General features: G+C 38.5%; 1 protein-coding gene across 1 annotated transcript in view; it reads left to right on the top strand.

The window, feature by feature from the left end:
• The first annotated feature begins 328 nt into the window (after window positions 1–328).
• The window catches only part of LOC121669244, a 281899-nt gene continuing 265210 nt past the window's right edge, over window positions 329–17017 (top strand). Inside the window, exon 1 of the transcript XR_006017659.1 lies at window positions 329–1207. The gene's annotated coding sequence lies outside the window, so the exon portion shown is untranslated. The remainder of the gene's footprint in view (window positions 1208–17017) is intronic.

The following is a 17017-nucleotide window of genomic DNA, read 5'->3' as shown; positions in this document are numbered from 1 at the left end:
CTCATGCATATTTATATGACGTGCATGCCTATGCGCCGCTCTGAGCAGTGGCTCTGCGGCTCGGCTGCAGTAATTAGGCTGATGTAATTATAGCAAAACAAAGCAAGCTTAGGCTGATGGTGGTTTTTTTTCCCATACAGCGGGAACATTTAAGACATATGCATATTCCAGAGTACAAAAAATGAACCTGCACCGCTGTCGGAGGCTAGGAGGACAGTGTGGCCAGTGCACCTATTGTGTCACTGCTGTAGAAAGCAGCTTAGCGATTGGCCACTGTCTGCAGCACATAATACTGACTGGTTATAAAGGACTTGTCTAGAGGAAAGCCTGTAGGTACTCCATTGTCTGGCAAAGTTGATATGACTGCATTCTTTTTGCAGGGGGTCAGACAGCTGAACTGTAAAAGCTGCACAGATTTTTTTTTTTTTTTTTTGTCTTCTTCCTCTGTCTCTCTGTCTCTGTCTCTTCCATACAGCATTTTTCTTTCATGCCCTGTCTCAGTTTGCATAGTTAAAGAGAATGCTAATTAAGATCCCTTGCCTTAACCTGAAAATAATGACTTGGATGTAAATAGAAAACTGGCGATAGTCTAAAATATTCTTGCGTAGCACCAAGATATCGGTTACCGTTCTAGGGGAAAAAAGGAAGAATTATTTTTTTTTGTAATCAAGGTAAACAAAGAAGAGTTGCTGCTTCTCTTTCTTCCTTTCTTTAATTATTTCCTTTTTTTTTCCTATTTTTTTTTTAAACAATGATGTTATACTATTGCAAGTCAGATAATATTTTATTTCAGAAAGCGTGCTAGCTACATAATTTAAAAGTCCACAAATCAGTTGCAATTTAGTGCTTATTAATCCTTCTTAGGATGTAATTTGGTGAAAGAACTGCTTTAAAAAAATTCTTTTCTGTATTATTGACGGATCTAACAACGCAGTCTGGGCTCCGTGCCAAAGGCTGGTATTTCACAGCAGCGACCGCCTTACAGATGAGCTGTGGGAAGCAGGAGGGAGACTCTCTTAGGGTGCCACTACTATGGAGACACAGCTGGGCTGAACAAGATTTGCTTCAAACGACAACAAGAGAGACAGAAAGAGTCTGGTTCGACCGCTGCCCAAGCAGGCAGTAACCAGAAGAGCTAGCAGCCAATCCGGCCATGCTGCACTGTTCGAAACCAGCTCTACATCCCAGCCAATCAGTGACATCACTGGTGAGAAACTCATTTACATCATGCAGTAATGAACTTTGTTTAACGTAGCCTTTTTTCTTTTCCTTTTTTTTTTTTTCCTCACAGAGATTAGGTCCTCCATTAATTATTCTGCCAGCATAATTTGAATCGCTATGCAAAACGATGGCTACAATTTCTTGATTTTTTTTTAACTGTGTGCTGTCTCTGCAGGTAACCATGGGCATTGTTCCACTTTTTTTTTCTGTTGGCCCCATAAAACCTTTAAAAGTGTCTTTAATTGTTAATATTGTGCATATATTTTTCTTTCATGTATGTTTGTCTCCTTGTAGTCCTTACCTAATGTGGTACTGCTTCCTCCAGTTATAGCCTGAGATTACCTTTAACTGTCTTGGAAGGTAAAAAGGGTGTTGCTGCAGCATTGAGTTTGCATCTTTAGCTGCCATCACGGTCTAAGTACTTATTCTAATGCTTCAGAAATCATTTCGCTGTGGCCGTTTTACATATCTGGCTTTCTCTGAAGGTTCTTACATGCATCTGTTACAACTCACTAAAGTTCAGTACTGTTATATTTCATTCTTCACCACTTTCAGTCAAGATGTCATTTTATTAATGAATAGAACTGAGATCATTTCTGAACAAATTTCACCCCCTTCCTTCCACCTCGACACAATGCACCTGATTTGCATCCATTTACCAGAATAACTGAATACAAGAGCCAGTATGAAAGGAAGTCAAGGGAGAGCTTGCATACTGCTTCAGGGTATGTTGTAGCAAAGCGAAATATAGAATTTTTGTTTAGAATGTGCTTAATCTACACAGAAAAGATTAGCTCCTAGATTGAAAAACTCTTATCTAGCCAGCTTTTCATATTAGGAAATAGGTTTGCTGTGGGGGTTTTGGGTGGTTTTTTTATTTCTCTTTAAATAATAAACATGCACATTTTCTTGAGATGTGTTCAATTATAAATGAATAACACTTGGGCAAGCCAACATTGTGTTGAACATTTGGATTTACTTCTTTGTGGGTAAAGTAATTTGTTGTGCGAACAATTTAAAACCAGCCCAGGATACTGTGGAATGCAGAGATTTCAGACTGCATAATCTAATGAGGCAACATTTTGCTCTTCAGTATTCTAACAGCTGAAACAGAATCAGATATGAGACAAATTCAATATTGTGTTATTAAATTAAAGCTATAACTGTTGCTAGTGGGCTTCAAGAGGTCAAGTCTTTGGTAAAGCAAAATTTTATTTAAAGAAGTAGCCTGAAATAGAATTTTTGTTACAACATGTTAACTTCCCCTCTCCTCACACACAATAATCTACAATTTGTTTACAGTGCTTCAGTTATATATTGATCCTCCTAGTCACTTTGAAAATACAGAGGATTTAAACACTAAAGCACAGCTCTTTCAATGCATGACGCATTCCATCATCCCATCATCAGTATTCTGTGTGCGGCTGTCCTGATTCAGCCACTGGCTCCCCTGCTGCAGATCCTGTAATTTGAATCATGCGTAATAATATATTATCCTACTGGGGGCCTTCTTTCAGTAGGAGAGTGGTTTTATACCTTCTGCTCTAAGAGAACTGTTGGCTCCTTGCCATCTCGTAGCCATTATTCACGGAGGCAATCAAGATAGTCTTCCTTAAGGAATAACATCTGCACAACTGCATGTGCCAGAAATATGAAGCCTCCCCTCACGTTATAAATTTGGTTTTCTTGGGAGCAGGAATATTTGAGAATACTGAAGCAGAAAAGCTGGAAATTTACAGGAATTCATCAAAAGTGTATTGAATGTGCCATGTGCTGAAATCCAGGCTGTGAGGACATTTGGACTAGCTAAGAGAGGCAGAGGAGAAGAAAATAGAAGCTGGCAGCTATTCTGTGATTTTTGATAATATTTAATCCAACTCATGTTTTTGACTTAGCTGATGATTACTGCTGTATTAAAAATGTGATGTTTGCCTTGCTGACAAGGTGATTTTATAACTAGGATGTTGATGGGATGGTGTCAGCTGGGACTGGAGCTGCATTTCCCAGGTTGAGAATCTAACTTGATTTGATGCATTCAACAGGATGGAGTGTCAGTAGTGAATGAAAAACAGATACCAAAAGGGACCAAGAGTGTAGAAAATATGAACATTTCATAACAAAGTAGCAAATCTCAGAAATGCAGAATCTGAACACATGAATTGTGTTCATACAACATGAATTGTAGCTGCTGGTAAAAGCTCTGTAGGGTGTCCAAAGGTGAGTGAAAGCAGCTGCTTAGGGCAGAGAAAGAGGAACCTCAGATCCCTGCAGGTCTTTCAGCTATAATATGTGCACTGCTGCCACATGTAGGAGACACACCGGCACCATGGCCTACAATTTTCTTTCCTTCACAAAAATGTCACCCCTAAAACACAAAAAAAAAAATCCTGAGATCTTATTTTTACAAATATTCCTTTTATGTAAGCATATGGAGGAGTGATATTTTCTGTCCTGTACAAATTGTATGAACATTCCTGTTAACAGTAACAGATTTGTAATTTTTGATTTAGGGAAGAGAGAGGGGAAGTGCTGGGGAGAGAAAGAAGCAAAATCTGATTTAGCATGATTATTTCATCCTGAAGCTTACATCTTTTTCATTGAAGAACAGCAATACAACTGTAGTAACTAACCCTACACAAGCTGTGTTTATTTCAGTACTGTTGAGGTGTATATAGCAGGGGAGAGTCTTCTTGTCACCATCTCTTGTTTTACCTTCTGGAAGACAGAAATGAAGTCTGCAACCTGGCTGAAAATAAAAAGTGCTAATATTTAGGAACTGAAGTTCTTCTGAGACTATAGGAATGATAGTTAAATAGGGCACACCTGGTGGCTGACTTTGAAAGAAGCTTCTTAGAGGGAAGACACTCAACACCTGAATAACCTGTCGTATTTAAAATACTGTACAAAAAAAAACCAGAATTCTTTCAATAAACAAGGGAAGTCCAGTAATGTGGCTTAGAAATAAGATAGAATTGCAAATAAGGCAAACAGGTTGGTGACTGCAGCTTTCTTCCTGACTCATTCCATCTGGAAGAGAGGAAGAGAGCTTCACAGGCCATTGATGCTCCATTGAAGAACATTCTCCATGTAGTTATTAAGTTTTCAATAATAGGGATCAATAGAAAAAACAATATAAAAAGTCATCATGATTTGATGAATCACAGGTAGACAAATCACCTTAATGACAGCTGAACTCTGACATGAGGAAACAGACTGAGCAGAGAATGGTATTTGCCATAGTTCAACCTATTTAAAAGAAGAGTTGTGTCATTCTGAAGGATGAGCCAGCAAGTAACAGCCACCGGAAATTGCAACATATTTCTCTTCTACTTCTGTGAACAAATACATTGTACTTGACTCTGTTCTTCTGTGGTACCATTTCTGCTTTCTGGTAAAAGTCCTAACAAAAAGTCCATTCCACGGATTTCTTATTTCAAAAGACTATTATTTCAATAGCTGATGTTTCCATTCCATGAAGAGAGTATGGACACTTAAATTTGTTTTCTGCCATGGCTTAGTGTATAAACAACCTAGTTTTTACAGTTCAAGCTATACCATTTATAAAGAAAACAATGAGACTGAACAGCAGAGGTGACACTAATAGTGAATGTAAATTTTTATGTAATATCAATTACTTTTTTACTTTATGAGAAGGTTCCTCTTTTCTTAAATGGTCAATATTTAAACAAACAGTTTCATTAAATCAGTTTTTAGAATTAAGGGTGACAATACTAGGAAAACACACTGTCACGGTTTAACCCCAGCCAGCATCCAAGCACCACACAGGTGCTTGCTCATTCCCCAACCAGTAAGACGGGGAAGAAAATCAGAAGGGTAAAAGTGAGAAAACTTGTGGCTGAGATAAAGGCAGTTATAGGTAAGAAAAACACACACAAGTAAGCAAACAAGGAATCCATTCACTGCTTCCCATGGGCAGGCAGGTGTTCAGCATTCCCAGGAAAGCAGGGCTCCATCACACGTAATGGTGACTGAGAAGACAAGTATCGTCACTGTGAACATCTTCCCTCCCTCCTTCTTCCCCCAGCTTTATAGGCTGAGCATGGCTCTGTATGGTCTGGGATATCCCTTTGGTCAGATGGGATCAGCTCCCAACTTCGTGTGCATCCCCAGCCCACTCACTGGTGGGATCATGTGAGAGACAGAAAAGGCCCTGACTCTCTGATCACTGCCCAGCGACAACAAAAACATCCCGGTATTATCAACACTGTTTCCATCACTAATCTGAAACACAGCCCCACACCAGCCACAATGAGGGAAATTACCCCAGCCAAACCCAGCACATGCTCTAAGGAGTCAGTGACACTGTTACCCTTTAAAAGGGCTGCACATCCCCTCTTTTTGCATCATGCGAGGTTGAATGAGCTTCAATACTCCAGATAAATCAAGACTAGAATACCCTGTATATATTTATTTAAAGGCAAAGGATATTGAGCTTTCTGGCTTCTTTTACAGTCTACAGCAAAAGGATAGAAATAGTAGAAAACTGTAGAAGAATGTCTGCCTTGCTGAGTTTGGTCTAAAAATCTAGAAGTACATACATATATATTTTGCTTGGGCATATAAATATTCTTTGAGTATAGATTTTTTATTACCCTGATTTTGTTTTAGCCATTACTGAGATACACACTTGTCTAAGACTGCGTAGGAAAGAGCTTATTTATGGGGTACTTTAATACTGAATCAAAATATGATCTTGGGTAAACAAGGTCAGTTACTATTTTACTGTGACACTGCAGCTTTCCTCACTTTAAATTAGGTTGTGGGAAATGGAGTGTGGTAGCTCTTCTCTGTATGAGAAAAAGCCTGGAAGGGATCCAAAACAGTTTTCTAGAAGCAAGTACAAAAAGACTGGTGAATATAGATATAGGAGTTATCAGTTGTTCAAGGATAGTCCTACAATATTTTAAGGCCTGGTACCAGAATAGGGGCTCTTTCTTGGCCTAAATGCTGCCCTGAACTGTCCTTATTTTCCTCGTGGCTAATGGGAGGGCAGCTGAGCAGTGCCTGCTGCACTACGTCACCCTGAAGGCCATCAGACAGGGGCTTTGATGTGCAAGGCAGCAAACTGCTGACTTCTGGGGTTGTGTTTTTATTTCTTCATGCAGTTGTTTTCATTTTTCATGTTAGATGTCAATGCTGTATTGCTCTTAGTGGAAATTTTGGAATCTAGACATGTTTATAGTTTTTCATTTTATTCCTGCATTTAAATGAAAAGAGAAAACTTCTTATAAGAAAATCCATAAAGTGATAAATTAAGACAATTGTTTTCTCCAAGGGAATTTGAGCTCTGTGTTACTATTCAGCAATTATAAAATTAAGCACCAAGACTTTGTTATGAAAACTATCACTTAATGTTTCTGGAAACTGTCTTTAGAGGGATTAAAAAAGTCATACTGGGTGAAGTGAAAATCGTAGAATGCCATGATTTATAACAGCTTATATTTGTGACCTCATTTGAGTTCATGGAGAAATGAAAGCTGTCTCTGAAGGGCTGGATTTCTTTTAACATGAATAAACAAGTCCAAAAGGCCCAATGACATGGACATTTTAAAAACCCCCTCAGATTGGCAAGATAATTATTAAAAAATATTCAGGTAATCTCAGGCAATGTATAACCATGGAAAGGGGGAGAAGCAGACCAAAACAGCATGGAGAGAAGGGTACAGTTCTGATTAACTATCAGCTGTAACATGAACCAAGGTACCTTGGTAATGGAAGCAGACTTGATTTGTTAACAAGGTATAAGCTAATTTACCTTTGCAGCCAGCTAATTAGCTGAGATAGATCCCTCATGTAGTTGAAAAGAGAGGCTAAAGAGAGGGTCACAAAAGCCAAAATGATCTTCAAAGTCAAAAACCAACCCTCATTCTTACATCAAAGTGATTGGAATGAGAAGGAATGAGAAGGAATTTTCTTCAGAAAGGTCACATTTTATAAATATTTTATATGACATGCACAGACTTCCAATTCTGGCTGGCAGTGTCCTGGTTCTGGAAGAGTACATGTTTTGTGCAGAATTTTACTTGGAAAAAGAAAAGTGGAGAACATTAACTTTGAGGGCAGAAAGCTGGAACTGAACCACCAGGGAACGTAACTGTGCTGCAAGAGGCTATGAGTGCGATGTCATTGTTTTGAAATCTATTGCTAAACACATCAAAAGCTGTTTTTACACTATTTGAATCCTTGATGTTGAATGCTTTCAGAGCTGGAAATAAGTTTAATAAGTATGTATGGAGATAGAAAAATGCCCCGATCACAACCTGCTCCGTATCTCAGAGGTGTAATCAAGTCTTCTTGTTCACTGCAAAGATAAATTGGTATTTTTTGTCTCTAAATCTGTTCTTCTGTTGGTAGTTTGGAGGACTCTCAGAGGAGCAAGAAGCTTTGGGCTGAGGCAGCAAGGTGAGGATGACTGACCTCTCATATGGGGTTGTAGCAAAGAAGCCAGGCTTGCCTGCTCCTGTTATTAGCTGCTTGATCCTTGGGATTAAACTTTGCCCAGCCACTAAAAAATCTAAGGGATTATTCTTTTATATACATCATAAAGGAGATACAGATTATGGGGCTGTCATGCTTTACAGAGAGGCCAAGTGGCAATAAGAAACATATTTAAAACGTTTTGGGTTTTCCAGGGAAGGTGGAGTGGTGTTTGGTAAGACTTGTCCTGAAAATCATGCTGATTTGTGACCATTTTAGTGCATGTGATCTAGTGTGCAGAATTTGTGATGTTTGCACCTGGTAGAGTGGGTGGGGATTTTATACCTGTGCAATGAAAATTGCTGTTTTTGTAAAATCTGAGCTGGCTTTGGGTCATGTTTTTTACCAAAAATTTTCAAATGTAACACAGGTAAGGAATGGAAAAATTATATTCCACCCCAGGTCAACTCTCCCCAAAACCAATAAAAAAATCACCTAATAGAAACTTTGCTTTTGATCTGGACTGACAAAAGTGAATGTAGCAAGTTCCACTTTAGCATGTCATATTATCAGAAGAGTAGTTGGGCTTATTTTGTCCTTTATGATCCATGCTAAAACAAGGAACAGGAGATATATTAATATGTACACACAAAAAGTGGTACAATGGAAAATTTCACTTTAGGACACTCCTGACTACAAAAATTATCTTTGTTCCAAAAATTACCTTTCTTCAGAGTGTTCAGTCAAATTCATGGATGAAAAACCTGTGAAGAACTGTTAAACACATTGGTATTACCTCTAACTCAGGAAATCCCTGACATGTGAATTGCTGCAGACTAGGAAGTTATAGCTGGGAAATATGTCTGTGTTTGTGCGTCGTTACTTTTTTCTCTTAGACATCCATTTAAATTTTCCTCAGTCCCATCTTCAGGAATCAACTGACTTTAGCTATAACAAATAAAATACACTTGAGCACATGGTAAGTGTACAAACCCGAAAACAGCTAACCACTAAATTGCTCTTTTTAGGGAATTTTGATGATGCATAAAGTAAAGCATGTGGAAACACTTTTGTCAATTAAAACAAGGTATTTTGATTTCTTGAATGCTCAGAGTTTACAATTTATTGGCAAAGTTGAAATATTTCTGCATTTTTAAATCCTTTTGGAATGTCCCATTCAACACCAAATTTTTGAATTTGCCATACTTTGATGATCTTGGTAATGAAAGAAAATCCAAATGGTAAAACACCTTTCAGTGTAAAAACTTCTTATGTTGATAATTTTCAGCAGGCTGCTATATTAGAGTGTAAGGCTGTATTTCCCTTTTCTATTAACTGAAGGATGCTGACTTGTCCTAAAGCCTGCCCATCAAATACCTATGAAACAACCACTGTGTGTGTGAAACAGCTTCTTCTTAGATTCCCATTAATTTCTTCCAGGAAATCTATATTCTCTGGCTGTTTTCTGTAGATTACTTCAATTAGTCTAAGACGTTCAGTGAGAGGCAGTTATAATGCTTTGGGTCTTTAAGTTATTAACATATCATTCATGGTAATACATGCAAAATCTTGACAATGATGTAGATTTACTGTCCAAGCAGAATGGGCTAAGTACATGTAAATGTACATATTTTTAGTAAAAGCTGTCATTGTTAAACCAGCTGCTTTAATTGGTCTACAAAACTGAAATTATTTCCCTTTGTTTCTTGTCTTGAGAAATATGGGCATAGAGTTAAAACTATGATAATGATGATTGCGATGCTAAAAAAATATTTACATTGTAAACAACACCCAAGCAGTACTTAAAGCTGAAAACAAGAATATAAGGAATGACAGCCTGTTGGTGTTTTGTAACAAAATATATTTCCACTTAAATCACTGAAAACCAACAAAATACTAAGCGTAGTTTCCACAATTTTTAGAAAGTTAAAATGATCAGAGAGATCTGGAAAATTCTGGGGTTTAATGCTTCTGTGTAGATGTTTCTAAATAGTCAACATTGTGTTCTTGTAAAAAATTATAATAATTGCATTTGTAAATTGTTTTGTGAGTTCTTTTTGAAGACACTCTGTGGTTTTGCTTTCAATCCAAATTTGGAAGCCAACATCAACATGAATGTTGATGTGAATGCAAACCATTATGTCGATAGAGTTACATAATTTGATTATGCATATTCATTTTCTGGCATGTGTTTGAAACTGTATTTGTGTCTTTTGTAAAAAATTTGACTTAGCTGACTACATAAAGTCCTGCCCCACAGCTGTGTTTTCCTGTGCCATTCTGATACATATCAGAGATTGCCTGGGATTTTCTTTCATTATCAGTCATTTTCCCTGTAGGGCACAATGATAATCACCTGTCCCTTACTGGCCTGTCTGGAAGTTGTGAGATATTTGAGGCAAAACTTGCCTTCCTATGCTGTGTGTTTGTTCAGAGCCCAGAGCAGGGGGCCAGGGGAGCATCCATAGGTTCACACTGTGCAAGTCACAGCTGTGCTGATGTCCAGGGAAATGGGCACAGTAGGTGGAGTAATGGAGTAAAGAAGGTTATTTCCAAAACTCTGCCTACTTTCTTCGGTGCTTCTGGCAGGCAGTCTTTTAGAAATATGGCTACGACAGGATGTAGAGACAGCCTGAAATGCCAGCCCAAGCAAGGGCTGAGCAGCCACTGTGATCCCTGTCCCTTGTCTGAAGTCACAGGTCTCCAGCTGCACATGAGCAGGTGCTGGGAGTGGTGGGTATGTGAGACATTGTGTTGCTGGCAACTCCATGTGTAGCCTGAATTACAGTATTTCTTTCCATCCTTAATTTACCTGCTCAGCCTCCTTTTAGCATTGTTTCTTTTGCATCAGTATCTGTGCAATACAGAAATATATGTCCTCACTAAAATCTGTCTCTAAGAGAGCTGGGTAGAAATTTTGTGCACCTCTCAACTAGTTGCCTCATACCCCTAATAGTTAGGTTCTCCTAACTGGTAGATAGATTATTTCTTTGCTCTCAATTCTTTTCACAGTTCCTGTTACCTGTAGTTCTTGTTATATTATTGCTTATTTAATAAGTGTGACTTATTAAAATTTTTCAAAGACTTCTTTGTAACTGTCAACCCCTCATGCCTTCCTACCAATGCTGTTGTTATTTGAATCTTGATATTCATTGTAGCAATCAGAGCAATGTCTTGATGTCACAGCAGACCTAAAGGAATCAGGAGCTTGTGTTGCTCAACAATTATTTAGACAAAAATCCTGTCCAAATGACAAAAAAAAAAAAAAAAGTAAAAAAGAAACAAAAGCAATGCAGTGCAGTGTATTAAGAATAGAATGTTAAGGGTTGGAATGGACCTTAAATCTCATCTCGTTCCAATTCCCTGTCACAGGCAAGGACAACTTCCACTAGACCAGGTTGCTCAGAGCTCCATCCAATGTGCCTTGAACACTTCCAGGGATGGGCAGCCACAGCTGCTCTGGGAAACCTGTTCTAGTCCCTCACCACCATCATGGTAAAGACTTTCTTCCTAATATTTAGCCGAGATTCAATTCCACCTTTTTCATTTCACACCCATTACTCCTTGTTCTATTACTGCAATTCCTGATGAAGCCCCTCTCCACCTTCCCTGTAGGCCCCTTCAGATACTTCAAGGCAGCTCTCAGGTCTCCACACAATCTTAGTATTTCTGTTACAGCAAACTCTGTCACTTTCAGTACATAAATCTCACTTCATTTTTTTTAAGTATGGACATTCTCCTGTTGTTTAACATTAGCATTGTACAAAAACGTGTAGATTCTTCTGTACAATCATGTTAATAACTTGTCCCTGGAAGTGGTGTTATTTTGCTCTATTCAAAAGCTTTTAAAAATAGAGTTGGTCACACATTTCCTAAGTGCAAGGATGTAAATCGAGGATGTTTGACTCACAGTGCTGAAGGATACAGAATCACCTGTAATCAGAGATCTCTCTGCTTATCTGGACTCTTATATCTATTTTCTGATCTATGTTAGTGAGGAGCACTCTGAAAAAGTGGTACAAATATATAGAGAGAATTACTTTGAAGAATTCAACCAGTCATAAACAAACATCCTTTACCACATTTGGGAAAGGAGGAAATGGAAAATACAGAACTGATTTTTAAAGAATTAGCTCTTGAGATAATCCATTTATCAGCTCTTCTTCAACCTTTATATAAAGCTAACGAATTAGACAATTTGCTCTCTTCTTTGTACTCAGCATATTCTAAACTTTGATAATAGTTTATTTCCCACTGTACTTAAACAAATTCAGTCCATTTGTTCTGTCCTCCCTCTTGGTGGGTCATTTTAGCAAGTCTCTCAGCGTGCATTTTCACTTTGATCATGCCCTTTCCATCCAGTTTAAGGGAATTAGATGGCTTCTCAAGGGACCTCAAGTAACTCTTCAGGTTGGTTTTGTTGAGGTAATTCACTCATTGGTGAAAAAATGGAATACCAACCAGGAAATATAGGAGCATACTCGGATTCCTTTTTCACTGGGATAATCCTTGAAAATAAAGCCTTGTATGATGTAAATTCGTACAGAATCATAGAACTATGTGCACCTGGTAAGCAACAGGCAGCAAGTCAGCTCAGGAAAAAGTGTATTTACTGCAAGCAAAGGTCCTATGAATTGCTTACTTAATATAAAACAGTTTAAGTGGCCTCCAAGGATATGTTTGGAAAAAAGAAGAGTTTATGTCACAAGTCAGTTTGAAAAGTTTTGGTGGGGTTTTTTTTTGTCTCTCTGACCTGATAATTCGAAGTATTAGCAACCTCTTTCAGTATGGAAATCTCGGTGTTAGACGCTTTCTCCAGTACCTAAGTTAACTTCTGTTGAGCTATTTCTATGTATTAAACTTGCAAGGATTCACACTCCTTGTTTCCTGGACCTCCAGGAAATGGGCCTCCAAGTTTCAATATTCCTTGCTGCATAGATAACCTTAACATTTATTTTTTTGCTACTTAACCCTGATAGGCAGCTTAAGCTATTGTTTATCCTGTGTATTTGTGGCCAGATGCTAGGAATCCTGATAAAATCCCACCGCTAGAATCTTTAAAAAATAATGAATGAACGTGCAGTTCTAGCGGCGTGCTTTCCCATTGTATGTGGATAAAACACTTTAAAGGACCTAAAAGATTTCAACTGGCTGCACAGACCACACTTGCATGATAAAAAATAAGCTATGTGTTCACATTTATTGCAAGAATTAACATATATTTGGTATTCACTAATTTCCATTCCAACTCCTGTTTCTCTGAATAGTGAGTCAGTTGCATCCTTTCTGTCCAAATCTGGGGTGAGGGGTTAACCAGCCACTGGGAGCTGGCAGAAGGGGGTTTTACCCCTCACGTGCCGACACAAAGACGCCCGGAGGTCAACGCTGGAACCCCTCTGGAAGGCGGCACTCAGTGCCCAACGCACAATGAAAATGGGGTAGAGCTCCTCACCCAGAAGGGGCTGTATCTCCCTGTCACTGTTAAGCAGGCACGCAGGTGAAGGCAAAGAAGAAAGAGAGGGGACTCTCCATACATGTTCCATGCAGGCTTACTCCGATGAAATGACAGGGACAAAGAGGCCAGTTGGTAGGAGGGTCCAGGGATCTTATACTGGGTACAGAATAGGTGGGGAAAGGGATCTCAACCAATGGGATAGGGGCAAGCAGGTGGGGTTGACAGCAAGGGAACCAGTGAGAACAACACATAGGAGGGATTTAGGGAAGGATCCAATGGGGTGTCGAGGAACAAAGAACTTTCTAGAACTGATACACGTTAAAGAAGGAAAATGAATGTATGTAACTTCATACATAAAACAGGGAGGGGAAAACATGCAAAAAGCAGAACAAGAGAATCATGGATTCTCACCATGACTGCAAGTTACATGCTAAACGGTGGTTGCTGGCCACCGCAGCTGGATGTCTGAGTTCTCCTCAGGAGACAAAGTGGCTGGAGCCACCTGCACTGCCACACTGGGGCTTTTAGGATCTTGGAAAAGGAAGTGTTCTTTAAAGGAATTATTATAGAATCACAGAGTGGTTTGTGTTGGGAAGGACCTTAAAAATCATCTTATTCCAACACCGCTGCCATGGGCAGAGACACCTTCCACTAGACGAGGTTGCTCAGAGCCCCATCCAACCTGGCCTTGAACACTTCCATGTTTTCCCTCAGTCTTGTTTTAAACTCCCTTGTTGTCAACCCTTTGCTTCACAGTGGTTGAAAAAGGTGTTCTATTCGTGGGGTAACCTCAAATGTATTCAGTGACTCTTTATTACAGCAACACGCAACAGACATCTGTTAGGAGGAAGAAACCAGTGCATTTTGCTAAATTAGCTATTGGATTTGCCTGGCCCAACCAGACAGGAGGCTTCAATATCACTTGTGAGAGTGCTGGGAAGTGCTATTTAGAAAAATAAGCTCATTTTCTCAGCTGTTACGTGGCCATACATAATTTTTATAGCAGCACCTAAACACATTAATGAATTTCACAGATGAGTTTATTTCTTTGGTTTTATTGCAAAGATAATGCAATTTGTTAGCTGTTCCTTGGTGACTTCTCTGTTCAGAGATGAGTTTTGGAGATAACACCAGGTATTGCTATCTTCTGTTAGAGGAAGATTGCTATTTTTGCTTGTGCCTCTTGTTTGTCTTGTGTGTTCTTTTTATTTATTTTTTGTTTTTATTGAATTTACTGTTATGGACAGTTGGTGAATAAGAGCCAGCCTTTAACAGTGCTAGAAATATGTCTCCATGTAGATTTTTATGGTTATGTATAAAAATACATTGTGTCTGGCTTTTGCATTTAAAATTACAGTATCTTGAGAAAGGATACTTGAAATAATATTTTTTGCATGTATGTGTTTACAATATTCATGTTCTTTAATAATACTTAAGAAAAGCACAGGTGAAGGAGCATCTGGTATTGAAGACGGCCAATTTTCTACAAGTAGGAATTTTGTTTGGAAATATAGGGCGAATGCGTGTTGTTAGGGGAATCACAGGCAATAGTCCTGTGATTTTTTGGTTTCGTTTTTTATTTAGTGAAAATAGACTATGAAAACAGTTTAAACTTGATTTGTGCCAAGAGACCGGGTAGAAGTGGAAAGTCAGTGAAGACCTGCATTGGTTTTGTACAGAAACCTAATCAGACTCATGTTTGGCATGCACACTCTGTATGAGTATTATGTGATGCTAAGAACTTCTTAGTTCTCATTTCCTGACTTGCTCCGTAGTACAATGCACTGTCTTGATGTGTTTTCTGGGAAAACATTGCTTGAAATCTTTTGCACAATCTTTTTTTCCCGGGCTACGTTGGCCTAGAAAAGAAAGAATCCTAGAAATTTTTGGAACATTTGAAAATTCTTCCAGCCTGAGAGAAAACACTGTATTTATAGAGAACTTACTGAAAAACCTAAAAAAACCCGCAAACTATGATGAGCTGCAAGAATTAGTTGAGAAAATACTTGGAGAAAATATGGGACAAAAAAGCCCAGGACAATGCCTGTGTGTGACTTGCTCAACTTTTTCCTTCCCAAAAGAAAGAAACAATCAAAAATTCTATGCAAAAAGTTCTCAAAACTTTTAAGGAAAAAATTTGGCCCAAATTAAATATTTGGGTGTTTTTATAGATACCAGATAGCAAGGTAAAGAGAATCTTTACTAGAGACACATTTTAATTAATTAATTGACGTGTTTCTTCTTTCAGGTTTTTGGTTTTTTTTTTTCAATCAGAAATTGAGTGTATTTTGTTCAGTTCTGTTATATGGAGGCTAAAATGTGAAGGGAATTGTAGGACTTATTAGAAATCTTTGGATAAGATCCTATAGGAGATTTACCACCACATAATATCTTTATGGCTAGTAATTCAGTGATGAAAGGGATATATTTCTTCAGAAAGAGTCTAAAATATTTCTCTTATGACACTGTGCAGCATTTCAGATGAAGCACAAATAATTGTGGTGGGTAAATGAGCACAGAAAGATTGGGAAAAGTGGCTAAGCCTTTGTGTAGTCTTAGTCTATGTTTGGCTGCATATCTAATGTTTTTGGGGAGTGGTTGTTAAGTTTTAATGCTCTTAGGAGGATGGACCAAGGGATACCAGAACTCCTGTGCAGGAGGCAGTTTCGGGGGTGAAGAGCAAACCACTGTAGCAAAACAGTTGGACTCCAAGGCCTCTTCTATGCACAGGTCTGTCACGGGTAGACTTGTGGATTAAAATAAAGGATTTCTGCATGTGGAAGTAGTGTCATTTTATGTAAGAACTTTGACTTCTGACTTCCTTGTTCTTCCCATTCTACTGGGAAACCCCAATGTTCACACTTAGATTGAATCCCTTTTGGAAATTTCAACACAACTACAAAGCAGCTTCTGACTAGTGAAAACAAGTTGTGGTTCTCATATAAGAGAGTGAAGCTCATTGAGGTCAAAAGGCAAATTCAGCTTCCTGCAGCAAAGCTTTTTTGATCTGATGGCTGTTCAGGATATGAGCACAGCTTTCCCTTGAAGTGTATGTTGAAGTAAGAGATGTCTTCTAGCCAAAAATATCCACAGAACCTTCACTAATATGCTTTTACTTAGTGACTGTGTTTTGAGATTTGTTTGTATTTGAAATCTTCTGTGAATGTAAGATTTTTATATTGTACAGCAAAAAAAGCTAAAAAATGGGGAAAGTGAAATCAAGAAACATGATTTGATAGGAAAATGATTACTGAATAACATAGAAAAAGGGTTTGGGAAGAGATAAAAAGACAAATTTCCACCAGAAATCAGAGCTACTAGCAAAGAAATAATGTCAGAGTTGGAAGTAGTAAAATTATTAATTTACATTGTTTTGGAAGTTGTTTCTATAGATTTTATCATAAACTCTCCTAATGCACTCTGATTCTGCTGTTTTCACTACAGTCTCTGGCTCTAATTAAAGCAAGAAGATTTGATTTTGGAACCTGATTGTTACCTTGGAGTTGTTCTTCTGGACTCTGTTAAGGGTTTGTCAAAACCTTGTTTAGTATGCTGAACTTCGCAAGAAATCTTGTGGGAAGCTGTTCCTTGTTACGGGATTTTGGCATCTGTTCTTCATCCTCAGGAGCAAAAAGTGCTGAGACCATGAAAGAAAGCTGGAAGTCAGGTTAGGTAGATGGGAGAGAGACACATTTTTCTCATATAGAGAGTATCCCTCTTTTTCCCTGTGTGCAACTTGCAGACACTGCTGGCAGGAAAATGGATGTTTCAGCAAAGCACCCAAGGGCTCTCTGTCTCTGGGGGCACAAAATTACCTTCTTATGTTCTACAGGTGGTTCCTCCATCAGTGTCAGGGAATGTAATTTAGTGAGCAAACCTGGTAACTTGGAGCTGTGTGCTACT

The sequence above is a fragment of the Corvus kubaryi genome, unplaced genomic scaffold (genome assembly GCF_017639235.1).
Source record: "Corvus kubaryi isolate FWS band 111438036 unplaced genomic scaffold, C.kubaryi_AGA036_p1.0 37391, whole genome shotgun sequence".
In the NCBI taxonomy this organism is placed as follows: Eukaryota; Metazoa; Chordata; class Aves; order Passeriformes; family Corvidae; genus Corvus; species Corvus kubaryi.
Note: the sequence above shows the minus strand (reverse complement) of the source record. Positions and strands in the feature narration are given on the sequence as shown.